At 51.8% G+C, this 14217-nt stretch overlaps 1 protein-coding gene across 1 annotated transcript in view; it reads right to left on the bottom strand.

Annotated features, from left to right (window-relative positions):
• LOC119956525 (glutamate receptor ionotropic, NMDA 2B-like) overlaps window positions 1-14217 on the bottom strand; it is a 579238-nt gene that overhangs the window by 416434 nt on the left and 148587 nt on the right. Inside the window, exon 2 of the mRNA XM_038783815.1 lies at window positions 68-233. The gene's annotated coding sequence lies outside the window, so the exon portion shown is untranslated. The remainder of the gene's footprint in view (window positions 1-67; window positions 234-14217) is intronic.

The raw sequence follows: 14217 nt of genomic DNA, 5'->3' as shown, positions 1-14217 counted from the left end.
GAGATAACTCACACCCCACTCGTATCATACTTTGATTCAATAGTTATAAATATATGCCAAAACTTACGGTACGTCGCGAAGCAGGGGAGTAGAATTGATTGAAGCATAGACGTTTCTCTGTTGAGCAGGCAGTACAGGAGTTGGGTGCACCGTCGGAGGTGGTGTTTATCGGCTGAGGTGTCCGTCCGACGCCCCGTCTGTCCTCTCAGCTGCACGCAAAAGATCCCATGGCACTGTGGCGAAGAAGAGTAGAGGAGGTGGTCATTATCTCATTGCTCTTTGCGGGATCTTGCTGTGCGCACGTTATCCGTCTCATCCCATACATTCCAAATGCTGACAACGTTCAGGAGACATTTCCCCTCGCTGGAAAGCGAGGTCCCGAGGTTTCAGCGAATTTACAGTGCAGAAGGAGGCCACTCGGCCCATCGAGTCTGCACCGGCTCTTGGAAAGAGCACCCGACCCAAGGTCCACACCTCCACCCGATCCCCATAACCCAGTAACCCCACCCAACACTAAGGGCAATTTTGGACACTAAGGGCAATTTATCACGGCCAATCCGCCCAATCTGCACATCTTTGGACTGTGGGAGGAAACCGGAGCACCCGGAGAAAACCCACGCACACACTGGGAGGACGTGCAGACTCCGCACAGACAGTGACCCAAGCCGGGAATTGAACCTGGGACCCTGGAGCTGTGAAGTAATTGTGCCAACCACAATGCTACCGTGCTGCCCAGGTTGTGAAAGGTCCCGTATTAACGCAAGCTCTTCCTTTCTCTACTTCACATCGCATAATTAATCTATCAATGTTCAAAATTTGGTTCTGGATTTTCCCTTCTCACCTTTGGTGGCATCGATCGTCACCAGAGGACGATGCGCCGCCAATCCTCCGGCACCAGAGGTGTTCCAATTCCTGCCGGCGGGAGAGGCCTGTCAGCGGCGGGACTTCGGCCCATTGCAGGCTGGAGAATCGCCGATCGGCGGGGCGTGATTCCCGCTCCCGTCGATTCCCGGGTGGTGGAGAATTCCGGCCACGGAGGGGGCGGGATTTACGCCGGCCCCGGGCGATTCCCCGACCCCGCGGGGGGGGTGTCGGAGAATTCCGCCCCAGGTTCGCTCAGTTCTTATCTTCAAAATAAGAATAATGGGCGGGATTCTCCAGCCTCGGCGACGGGCGGCGACGCGCCATTCACGGGCAGCGGGATTCCCCGCTCCCCTGGCAGTCAATGGAAATTCCCACTGAAGCCATCCCGCGGGCTGCCGGCAGAACCAGAGAACCCCGTCACCAGCCGACGGCCCGGAATTCTGGCCAATGATTCAAAATGATTAACTTCCCAGAAGGAAAACAAAGCTGGAAAACGGGGGAATAAGAATACTGGTGCTGTCACACTTGATACCATTCAGGGTCTTATGAACTTCTATCAAATCATCCCCTCACTCACTCTTCTGAACTCCAGTGCAAACAATCCCAATCCCAGCCTCTCCCAAGCTACCCTCAGAAGACAACCTGCTCATTCCAGGTATCAGGTTGGCGGGCATTGCGCTGGCTGCCTAAAGGGTCCTGACAAGATGGGCGTGGAAAGGACGTTCCCTCTTGTGGGGGAGTCCAGAACTCGGGGCCTCTGTTTTAAAATTAGGGGGTCGCCCTTGTAGGCCAGTGATGAAGAGATTTTTTTCTTCAGAGCGCTGTGTGAATTTGGAACTCTCCGCCTCAGAAGCCAGTGGAGGAGGGCAATTGGGGGGGGTGGGGGGGTGGACAAATATTCAGGGAATATTTTCAAGGAGGTTCTTGTTTGGAAAGGGAATCAAAGGTTATCGGGGATGGGGGAGGGGGTGAGGTGGAGAATGTGGAACTCAGCACACACAGATCAACCATGACCTTATTGAACGGCGGGGCAGGTTTGAGGGGGCCGAGTGGCCTACTTCTGCTCCTGTTTCCTCCGTTCGTCTGGAGTCCCCCACATGTGGATTAGTCGAACTGCAGCTACTCCCCCAGCACTTCTGGCAGTCCCAGAGTACTGAAAACTCCCACAGATTCCTACTGAGCCTGACTGCACTGAAGATTGCTTTCCTTCCGAAAAGCCTGCAAGCTGCCTCTCGGGTCCCGGGTTCGATTCCGACCTCGGGTGACTGTCTGTGCGGAGTCTGCGCGTTCTCCCCGTGTCTGCGTAGGTTTCCTCCGGGTGCTCCGGTTTCCTCCCACAGTCTAAAGATGCACAGGTTAGGTGGATTGGCCGTGCTAAAATTGCCCCTTAATGTCCAGGGATGTGCAGGTTAGGTATGGGGTAGGGCCTAGATGGGGAGATTTTTTGGAAGGTGAGCGCAGACTCGATGGGCTGAACGGCCTCCTTCTGTACTGTAAATTCTATGATTAGGTAGGGTTACTGGGTTGCGGGGATGGGTTGGAAGTGTGGGCTTAAGTGGGGTGCTCTTTCCAAGAGCCAGTGCAGACTGGATGGGCCGAATGGCCTCCTTCTGTACTGTAAATTCTATGATTCTATGAAATGGTTGCACGCAGGTTGGAATTTTGATTGGGAGGGGGGCTGAAATGTCGGGTCAGGGTGGGCAATGCTGGAACAAACGCACAGGCTGCTGGGTGGAAAGGTGGGCCAGGAGCAAGGCCTGCTTCTGTGCCCTATCACCATGTTCAAATAAAAAATGAAACCACATTTTCCCTCCAGCCCTCAACTCTCCCCGCACACTTCCTATGCCCCATCTATGCCAACCCATCCATCCCTGTGACCCTCTAAGACAACCCATGGTCCCCACCCATCACTCTTTCTCTTTGTCCCCCCCCCCCCCATGTCAACAAACCTCGTATCCTTGGACAGTTTCTTGACAGCTTTGACACTTCCTGGACACATCTGACAGCTTTAACAACTTTGACACTTCCTGGAGAGCTTTGATGAGTCTGACATTTCCTGGATGGAGCCAATCTCTGGTGGGGAAAATGTTGGACAGTGTCTTCAGTCCCAGGCCCAAGCTCTGTCCTCTAACCACCAACTCCACACCTCTTCCTAACCGTTGTCTGAGACTGAATGAGGCTGCCCATCCGAAACTGACCTGTCATCATAACTCCTGATCACCACTGCCCCATATTAGCTCTCCGTCCAGTAAAACCTTCATTTTAAAATCTCCACCTTGGAGTTCAAACCTCTCCATGACCTCGCCCCCTCCCTACCTGCAAAATCTCTCACATTCTCACGTAAGGATTGATGCAAACATGCTATCTCAGATGGAGGGTTTAACTTGATTAGGTGTTTTTTTGTTGTGTTGTTTCCACATAAATAATTACCAGTCAATGTGAGCGATGGGCAGTTGAGTTAAGGAGAAGATCGTCTAAGGTCTCACTGCCCTGTGCAAGTGAAGCGAGCATTCACCACAGCTTAACTCTTGAATGGCTCAAAGATCTAAACGACACTCAACAAGGGCAAACTTAGCACTCAGTCATTTTTTAATAATGATATAAAGGCACCAATCACTCATAAGGGATTGTACAAACATGTTGTGGATTCACTTGTTTAGATCAGGCACATGGGAACATTTAGTTTATCAATAACCTCATCTATATAGCATCATTGAATTTACAGTGCAGAAGGAGGCCATTCGGCCCATCGCGTCTGCACCGGCTCTTGGAAAGAGCACCCTACCCAAGCCCACACCTCCACCCTATCCCCATAACCCAGTAACCCCACCCAACACTAAGGGCAATTTTGGACACTAAGGGTAATTTATCATGGCCAATCCACCTAACCTGCACGTCTTTGGACTGTGGGAGGAAACCGGAGCACCCGGAGGAAACCCACGCACACACGGGGAGAACGTGCAGACTCCGCACAGACAGTGACCCAAGCCGGGAATCGAACCTGGGACCCTGGAGCTGTGAAGCGATTGTGCTATCCACAATGCTACCGTGCTGCCCTATGTTTCTGAGAGTACGCTGGTGGCCATTCCTCTTGCCTGAAGGTGTGTGAAATGAAATGAAAATCGCTTATTGTCACGAGTAGGCTTCAATTTAGGCTAAATCAGCCGTAGCATGCATGCGTAGAATTACGCCGACCATTCCGCGCATGTGCGAACTCGCGCGGGCCGATCCCTGCCGGCTGGAGCTGCGGGTACCACTCCGGCGCCAACCTAGCCCCCTGGGAAGGGGAGAATTCCTCAATTTTGGGGACCATTGCCGCCGGAGTGGTTGGCGCCGCTTTTCACGCTGGCGTGGGGACATAGCCCCATCATTAGAGAATCCCGCCCCATCATGTCTGCACCAGTTCGCCAAATGAGCATCATGACTTAGTTCCGTTCCCCTGCCTTTTCCCCGTAACCCCTGCACGTTGTTTCTATTCAAGTAATCATCGAACCCCCTCTCGAAGGCCTCGATCGAACCTGCCTCCCCCACACTTCCAGGCAGCGCATTCCAGACCCCAACCACTCTCGCTGTGCCTGAACGTTTTCTCTCACATCACATTTTCTTCTTTTGCAAATCGCTTCAAATCTGCGCCTCTCTCTCGTCCTCGATCCTTTTAGGAGTGGGAACAGCTTTTTCTTATCCACCGGTACATGGGAACACCAGCTCTTGCAAGTTTCCAACGGAGCCCCTCACCATCCCCACTTGGAAATTTATCGGCCGTTCCTTCACTGTCGCCGGGTCCGACTCCAGGAACTCCCTCCCTAACAGCGCGGTGGGTGTACCTACACCACGTGGACTGCAGCGGGTTCAAGAAGGCAGCTCACCACCACCTTCCCAAGGGACAGTTAGGGATGGGCAATAAGTCCACATTCCGTGAAGGAATAGAAAATATATACAGGCGCTGAAAAGGTTAAATTCTGAAGACTGTTTGCGTAGACTGGGCGTCTATTCCTGAGTGTCGAAGATTAAAGGGCTCTCCGATTGAGGTGGATGAAGCTGATTGAAGGATCTGATGGGGTAGATGCAAAGGGCAAGACGTTCCAGTGAACAGGTCGGGGGTTGCTGGGCCTGCACTCGCAGAGAGTCGGATGAGGGGGGGTGTTATTTTCCTAGCAGGCGGCCTGCAAGTCGCACCCTTCAGCTGCCCATGTTGTTGGCTCAATCTCAGGGCCTGCTGCTCAAGAGATTCCCGGCACTTCCTCCGAGAGAGGGATGGGCGCTGCCGAGGCAGGGGGAGAATCACGGGGGCGCCTCCGGAGGGGGCGATCATATTTTTCGATGAGCCAAGCAGACAAGACCCCGATCGGAGGGGAAACCCCTCTAGGGGTAGCTTCTGTGGACGGCTTTTGGTCAACAAGCCGTGTACTGCTGCAAGGAGGCTGCCTCTGTTAGTCTGAGGAAGGAGTTAGGATTGGGGGTTGTAGGGAGGGCCCCTCTGCCATCTGAACAATGAGGGCCTAAAATATGTAGATTGGTTGCCCGATGCCTCTGCCCATGGAGTCTATTTCCTCGGGTGGTGTGGGCATCCAGAATAAGGGAACAATGAAAAGATAGCACCTGACCATCAATAGGGTGGCGCCAGCGAGCAAATAGAAGTGTTTGGAAATCTGAAACTCCCTCACTTTCCTCATTAAGTCTGGGTGAGGCTAGATCAATTCGAAACCTCTGAGTTCTGACGCTGCTGGGACGTCAGGTGCTGCCAGCCACTTTGATTGGCCGGCTGCTCTCGAGAGCCACCTCCCACAGGGATCGAGGTGCCATGTTGAGCGTCTGAAGGCTGCCTGCGGCCTCCTATTGCCAAACAGGCCACAGGGGCTGGTTTCGCTCACTTGGCTAAATCGCTGGCTTTTAAAGCAGACCAAGGCAGGCCAGCAGCACGGTTCGATTCCCGTATCAGCCTCCCCCCGGACAGGCGCCGGAATGTGGCGACTAGGGGCTTTTCACAGTAACTTCATTGAAGCCCACTCGTGACAATAAGCGATTTTCATTTTTCATTTTCATACGGCCCGCGTATTTCTGCGCATGCGCGTGGGTTCCCTTCTCCTGGCCCCCGGGCAATATGACAGAGCCCAACAGGGGACCGGCACGGAGTACAATAGGCCCCCACAGAACCAGCCCGCCCGCCGATCGGTAGGCCCCGATTGTGGCCCCCCCCCCCCCCCCGGAGTCGGATCCCCCCCCCCCTCAGGACGGCCCCCGCAGACTCACCTTCCAGGTCCCGCCGTGTGGGACCTGAGTAACCCACGTCGGCGGGACTCGGCCAAACTCGTCGGCTACTCGGGCCATCAGGGCCCGGAGAATCGCCGGGGGGGGGGGGGACCGGCGCGGCTGGAATCCCGCGGGCGCCTGAGAATCGGCGCCGGAGAATGGGGAAGCCGGCTCCGGGAGGGCGGGGTGCGATTCCCTCGTTTCCCCGGGGATCCGGTACATGATGGGCCGAATGGCCTCCTTCTGCACAATTTTGTGATTCTGTGATCTGCTGCCCTTGTCCTTCTAATTGGTAGAGATCGCAGGTTTGTAATCATAGAATCCCTACAATGCAGAAGGAGGCCATTCGGCCCATCGCGTCTACACTGACTCTGAAAGAGCACCGTACCTAGGCCCACTCCCCCACCCTATCCCCATAACTCCACCTAACCTTTGGACACAAAGGGACAATTTTAGCACGACCAATCCACCTAACCCGCACATCTTTGGACGGTGGGAGGAAACCGGAGCAGCCGGAGGAAACCCACGCACACACGGGGAGAACGTGCAAACTCCGCACAGACAGTCACCCGAGGCCGGAATCGCACCCGTGTCCCTGGCGCTGTGAGGCAGCAGTGCTAACCACTGTGCCGCCGTGGCGCCAAGGAAGCCTTGGCGAGTTGCTGCCGTGGGTCTTGCAGATGGTCCACACGGCTGCCACTGTGCGTCGGTGGGGTGTAGGGAACGAGTGATGAAGCTGGCGGGTAGGGTGCCAACCAAGCGGGGCTGCGACACGATTCTGTGAATCTGTGTGGCACCCTCTCCTCGGCCAATCTGCTTCCTGAGATGCAGTGTCCAGGAAGTGAATGCAAATGCTGTCTAACCTGAGCATTGTGCAACATCACGTGCTGATCCCTTGAGAAATTATTGGTGTCTCGGAGCAGATGGGAGCAGTCTATGCCGTCAAAAAAAAATACAAAGACAAATCTGGCAAGCAAGGAGGTACCGCTACCAGTTGCTAGCACTTATAACCCGAGGTTTCCTGCAGTAAAACAATTGCAGCCTGCTGAACGAAACATGACTCAGAGTCGGTTCAATGACTTGATAGCTGTGTTAGGTTCAAGAGCAAAGAGGCATTTAAACAGCCTTCAAAGTATCTCACTGGAACATGGAAGGGAGCCAACCTTTATCATTGTTCCCCGACCTTCACCACAAAAACAATTCATAGTCATCCTCAGATGAGAGGAACTCAAACCGGTCGGGATTTCTTTTGGCCAAGGTCATCACAGATTTGGATCTGTGCTTGGCCGTGCTGCAAGCAAGACGCTATACACATTTACACTGCACCAAACTGACTGGAAGCCAACAAGGCCTTGGAGGAGTTGCATTGGGTGGCGCCTCACAGCGCCAGGGACCCGGGTTCAATTCCGGCCTTGGGTGACTGTCTGTGTGGAGTTTGCACGTTCTCCTCGTGTCTGCGTGGGTTTCCTCCGGGTGCACCGGTTTCCTCCCACAGTCCAAAGGTGTGCACCTTAGGTGGATTGGCCGTGCTAAATTGCTCCTCATTATCCAGAGATGTGCAGGTTGGGTGGGGTGCTCTTTCAGAGGGTCGGTGCTGACTCGATAGGCCGCTGGGCCTTATTCTCCACTGTAGGGATGCTATGATTTGTATGACCAAAGCAAGCAGGCCCAAGGTTCTATTCCCAGTCGGGGCTGCGTTCATTAACTTCAGCTGCCTCTGCTGAAGGATTCACCAAATGGGTTTCTCAATAGCTTGGTTTCGGAAACTGGATTTCACTGGGGCAATTTTAACCCCATTTCGTCCGACAGCCACCAGGCATTCAGACAGCCTTAGCTACTGAGCCGCAAGGAGAAACTATACCAAATATTATCCAATTCGACTAGACCAGGCAAAGAAGGACACCCGTCCAGAGGTGGGGTCCTTCTTCAGCTGTGAACTCCCGATGACATCGCCAAGCAACCCCAAGCACCAAAAACAGGTTAAAATGGGGCTCCCACATAGGTAAATGCGAGGCAGCTCATTTTGGTAGGAGAAATAACGAGGCCTTATCCTCCTGGGAAAATAACTGTCAAAGAGGGAGGCGAGGCAGAAAAGTCTCCGGTTATAGAGACACAAATCACTAAAATGGGCGACAGGCCATGGAAAAAAATGGATAAAACACAGGCGTTTATTTTTCTTTCGAACATTAGAATTGGAAAGCAGAGAATTCTGTACTGAACCTTGGTTAGGCGGAACCTAACAGTGCTGGAACCCTCCTGCACTAGGAACCCTCCTGGTCTTCATATTGCAAAAGGGATGGAGAGGCACAGAGGATGGTGCCAAGGGGAAAAAAAGAGATTTTCTGCTTTGATACCGCTGGGCTCTCAAAAAATAGGAGACTGAGGAATGACCAGCATGGTTTTGTGCAGGGAAGGTCATGTCTTACAAACCTAATAGAATTCTTTGAGGAAGTGACAAAGTTAATTGATGAGGGAAGGGCTGTAGATGTCATATACATGGACTTTAGTAAGGTGTTTGATAAGGTTTCCCATGGCAGGTTGATGGAAAAAGTGAAGTCGTATGGGGTTCACGGTGTACTAGCTAGATGGATAAAGAACTGGCTGGGGAACAGGAGACAGAGAGCAGTGGTGGAAGGGAGTGTCTCAAAATGGAGAAGGGTGACTAGTGGTGTTCCACAGGGATCCGTGCTCGGACCACTGCTGTTTGTGATCTACATAAATGACCTGGAGGAAGGTATAGGTGGTCTGATTAGCAAGTTTGCAGATGATACTAAGATTGGTGGAGTTGCAGATAGCGAGGAGGACTGTCAGAGAATACAACAAAATATAGATAGATTGGAGAGTTGGGCAGAGAAATGGCAGATGGAGTTCAATCCAGGCAAATGCGAGGTGATGCATTTTGGAAGGTCAAATTCAAGAGCGGACTATATGGTCAATGGAAGGGTCTTGGGGAAAATTGATGTACAAAGAGATCTGGGAGTTCAGGTCCATTGTACCCTGAAGGTGGCAATGCAGGTTGATAGAGTGGTCAAGAAGGCATACAGCATGCTTGCCTTCATCGGACGGGGTATTGAGTACAAGAGTTGGCATGTCATGTTACAGTTGTATAGGACTTTGGTTCGGCCACATTTGGAATACTGCGTGCAGTTCTGGTCGCCACATTACCAGAAGGATGTGGATGCTTTAGAGAGCTTGCAGAGGAGGTTCACCAGGATGTTGCCTGGTATGGAGGGTGCTAGCTATGAAAAAAGGTTGAGTAGATTAGGATTGTTTTCGTTGGAAAGACGGAGGTTGAGGGGGGACCTGATTGAGGTCTACAATATTATGAGAGGTATGGACAGGGTAGATAGCAACAAGCTTTTCCCAAGAGTGATGGTGTCAGTTACAAGGGGTCACGATTTCAAGGTGAGAGGGGGAAAGTTTAAGGGAGATGTGCGTGGAAAGTTTTTTACGCAGAGGGTGGTGGGTGCCTGGAATGCTTTACCAGCAGAGGCGGGCACGATAGCATCATTTAAGAGGCATCTAGAGAGGTATATGAATGGGCGGGAACAGAGGGAAATAGACCTTGGAAAATAGGAGACAGGTTTAGATAAAGGGTCTGGATCGGCGCAGGCTGGGAAGGCCGAAGGGCCTGTTCCTGTGCTGTAATGTTCTTTGTTCTTTGTCCCAGGAGATGTCTGTACTTGTTGGGCCGAATGGCCTGTTTCTGTGGTGGGAATACCATGTAGTACATGTCAGGGGAGTGGGCCTATAGGTAGGGTGCTCTTTCAGAGGCTCGGTGCAGACTCGATGGGCCGAATGGCCTCCTTCTGCACTGTAATGGTTCTCTAATAGGTAGAAAGCTGAGTGACAAAAATAATCTGATTATATCATAATATAGTGAAAACCATATGAGGGTCACCTTCGCCAATCGGCCACTAACTCTGACTTGGTCCCTCTGAGAACAGAATATTCACTGAGGTGGGATTTTACTTAGGTTATCACAGTCTGTCGGCACCTCACCAACCAGAAATCCAACTGCTCCGCAGCGATAGCACACGAGGGGGCGGCCTTAATCGGCTGAAAGGGGGTGTTCCATTCCCATCAGGCGGGGAGGTCGTGCCGAGAGAGCTCCCGGCTAATCGGGTTGTTCCCGGCAGCTCCCGCAGGTAGTAGTGGTCACTGACGGGACTATACGGAGTCCCGGATAGAAGAGCGAATGGACACCAGACTCCGGATAAGTGCAGAGAATTTGGTGGTGGGGAGGTGGGAACAACTGGGAGAACCCAGACATGAGGGGGGTATTGGGTTACAGAGGGGGGGAGAGGGGGGGGGGACAAAGGAGGAGAGGAGAAATTTTCTTGGGGGGTGAGGGTGTGACCCGATCGGCACTATGGTGCCCCAAAGGATGTACCCCCACCCCTTCCTCTTTCCTGCCACCTTTAGTTGCTGCACTACACTCCGAAAGGGTGGACACCTTCTTCAGTAACTAAGTTACTGGTTGCTGGTTGTAAATGAACATAGTTTTTATTTAACTGTTTACAAAGTTCTGCTCAAGGCAGCTTCTCACTCCCAGTACAGTCCTTGCCGGGAGAGCTAACCGCACCAGTGCCGCTTTGGCCCAGTTTTTAGTTTAGTTCATAACGAGCCCCCGTCAGCTGGTCTCCGCCCCCTATCTGGGAAGCTCGTGCTCCACAGGTTCCCACAAGGAAACGGGTGAAGACGCGACACACCAGCCTCTTCTGTTCTCAGTACAGCAACTTGGTGATGTGCGCACCAGGCTGCAAGTGTGGTGTTGGCACTGGGGGAGGAGCTGGGCAGGGTGGGTTGGCAGGGAGCGGTCGGGGGAAGTGCAAAATGGTGGGGGTGGTGGCGGGGGAATTCCCATCCCTTCCTGGCCAACTGAAGGTGAGATCGCATCTGGGCGTGACGCCTCCGCTGTTGAACAGCCCTTCGACGTTCACATACGAAGAACACCCGCAGAACCGTACGTCAGTGAGGAGTCGCCTTAGGGCAGTTAGGAGGGAGCACAATTCCTCGAGGAGGATCTCGCTACCATGAGATATTCCTGCAGCAACTCCCAATGCCGAGTCAAACCTCCCCATTTAAATTCTCTCCAAGAAATTCTATTTTTAATCACGTTGCAACAAACCCATCACTATTTTAATCAACGTTTCCTCTTTGCTTCCAGGCCATATTGCTAAGAGTGATTACCGCATCAATTATTAAGGGTGTATTTATGACTGATTTTTAGTTTAATATAAAACATTGAATGTTCCTTGTACAATGTAAGCAATGTAGCTGCAGGTTTTCAGTTAACCTCAGCACTAAATGGAGTGTGTGAGTGGAATAGTAATCTTGGGGATTTGGTAGCATGGTGGTTACGTTACCAGACTAGCAATCCGAAGGCCCAGGCTAATGATCTGAGGGACATGGGTTCAAATCCCACCAGGGCAGCCAGGCAGTTTGAACCCAGTTAATTAAATAAGGCGTGGAATTAAAAGCTCGAAGCAGCAATTGTGATTGTCAGACAAGCAGATTGTTGTCAAAGCCTAGCTGGTTCACTTATTGTCCTTTAGCGAAGAAAATCTGCCGTCCTTGCCTGGTCTGGCCTACATGTGACGATGTGGTTGACCCTTGACCTTCCCTCGGAAATGGCTGAGCGAGACACTCACTTGTATTCAAGGGGATTTTCACAGTAACTTCATTGCAGGGTGACGTTGATGAAGATGATTGAAAAGCAATGGCTCAACCTCATCATCTTGAGGGTGGTTAGGGATGGGCAAGTAATGTTGGATTCATGAAGGAGGCCATTCGGCCCATCAAGTCTGCACCGACTCTCCGAAAGAGCACCAGTCCTAGGCCCACTCGCACCACAATCTCATGTATCCTTTGGGACACCGAGGGGCAATTTAGCACGGCCAAGCCACCTAACTGGCCCGTCTTTGGACGGTGGGAGGAAACCGGAGCACCCGGAGGAAACACGAGGAGGACGTGCAAATTCCAGACAGTCACTCGAGGCCAGAATCGAACCCAGGTCCCTGTGCTGTGAGGCAGCAGTGCTGACCACTGTGCCACCGTGTCGCCCACAATGATTATCAAATAATTATGTTGCAAATGACGAGATTCTTACTTGAACCTTACTGAGATATAATACAGAAGCCGCCCAAGAGTGTCCCAGTGTAGATATAAAGACAGCTGGTTTAGCTCGATGGGTGGTCCATGATGTGGAGCGAGGCCAGCAGCGTGGGTCCAATTCCCGCCTTCTGCCCCTCGCCTGAGGCGTGGCAACCCTCAGGTTTAATCACCACCAGTCAGCTCTTGCCCTCAAAGGGGAAAGCAGCCTATGGTCATCTGGGATTATGGCAACTTTACTTTTATAATGACAACGCTTGTAATATATTTACGGGAAGCTCAATGAGCGGGACTTTGAAGTCTAGCCTTTGAGCAGGTTGAAAGAAAAGAAAGACTTGCATTTATGTAGCACCTATCATGACCACAGGATAGCCCAACGTGCTTCACAGCCACTGAATGACTTTGGAATGTACTCATCATTGTGGGAAGGTTTTGCACGCAGCAAGGCTTTGCAATGTGTGAATGGCCAACGTTCTTGCAAAGTTAGTTGAGGGATAATTATAGGGCAGCCCCCCAGTGGAAGAACATCCCTTGCTGTGAGATCTTTTACATCTAACTGAATCTCAAACAGAGTCTGGGCTTAATGCCTCATTCTGAAAGATGGCAGCAGTGCCTCAGAGAAAGTTGACCAAACTAATGCCTGAAACGGGTGGAATGTCCGATGAGGAAAGGTTGGAGATGCTGGGCTCCTATCTGCTGGAGGTTAGAAGAGTAAGAGGCAATTTGATTGAGACACGCAAGATCCTGAGGAGTGTTGACATGGTGGACGTGGGGAGGATGGTTCCCCCCCCCCCCCCCGGAGGAGAATCAAGAACTTGTGGGTCACTGATCGATAATAAGGGTTCGCCCATTTAAAATGGAGATGAGGTAAAAACAATTCTCTCAGAGGGTCGAGAGTCTTTGGAACTCTCTTCCTCAAAAGGGGGTGGAAGAATATTTTTAAGGCAGAGCCGGATAGATTCTTGGGAAGCAAAAGGGGTGAAAGGTTATCACGGAGAGAAGGGTTGCAGATTTGTGGTCGTTATCAGATCAGCCATGATCTGGAGAGGTGTTGGCGCAGTGGTATTTTTGCTGGACCAGAGACCCAGCTTAACGCTCTGGGGGGATACTGGTTCAAATCCCATCGTGGCATTTGGTGAAATATGAATTAAATTTTTTAAAAATCAAAAGACTAATGATGACCATGAAACCATTGGCAATTGGCATAAGAACCCATCTGGTTCACTAATGTCCCTTGAGTGAAGGAAATCTGCCGTCCTTACCCGGTCTGGCCTACATGTGACTCCAGATCCACAGCAATGTGGTTGGCTCTTAAATTCCTTCTGAAATAGCCCAGCAAGTCTCTCAGTTAAAAAGCAATTAGGGATGGGCAAAAAGGGACGGCACGGTAGCGCAGTGGTTAGCACTGCTGCCTACAGCGCTGAGGTCCCGGGTTCGATCCCGACCCCGGGTCACTGTCCGTGTGGAGTTTGCCTATTCTCCCCGCGTCTGCCAAAGATGTGCAGGGTAGGTGGATTGGCCACGCTAAACTGCCCCCTAATTGGGTGCTCTAAATTTTAAAAATTGTTTTAAAAAGGGGTGGACAACAATGTTGTCCCAGCCAGCGATGCCCATATCCCATTTAAGAATTTTTTGAAATCTTATTAAATAGCAGAACGGGCTTGAGGGGCTGAATGGCCTACTCCTGCTACTTGTTTCTTTGTACTGCACGGCTCAACCACGGGCCTTAAAGCACAACTGACTGAATGGTGCGACCAACTGGGCCACAGCAGGCATCTTGGCGAGTTTGAGAAGGCACATGCTGCAGTCTGCACACATAAACTAGCAAATGCCCCCCCCCCCCCCGCCGAATTACAGGCAGAACGTTTGCCAGGCTACACCGGGGCACAAATGACGAGGAGAGAGGTAGATTTCTGAATGATATGTCTGGAACCTTTATTGAAATACCAGGTGGGTACGTCTACAAACGCAACGCACCTCATCACGTAG

The sequence above is a fragment of the Scyliorhinus canicula genome, chromosome 23, assembly GCF_902713615.1.
Source record: "Scyliorhinus canicula chromosome 23, sScyCan1.1, whole genome shotgun sequence".
Classification (NCBI taxonomy): Eukaryota; Metazoa; Chordata; class Chondrichthyes; order Carcharhiniformes; family Scyliorhinidae; genus Scyliorhinus; species Scyliorhinus canicula.
This window is presented reverse-complemented; position numbering and strand designations above follow the sequence as displayed.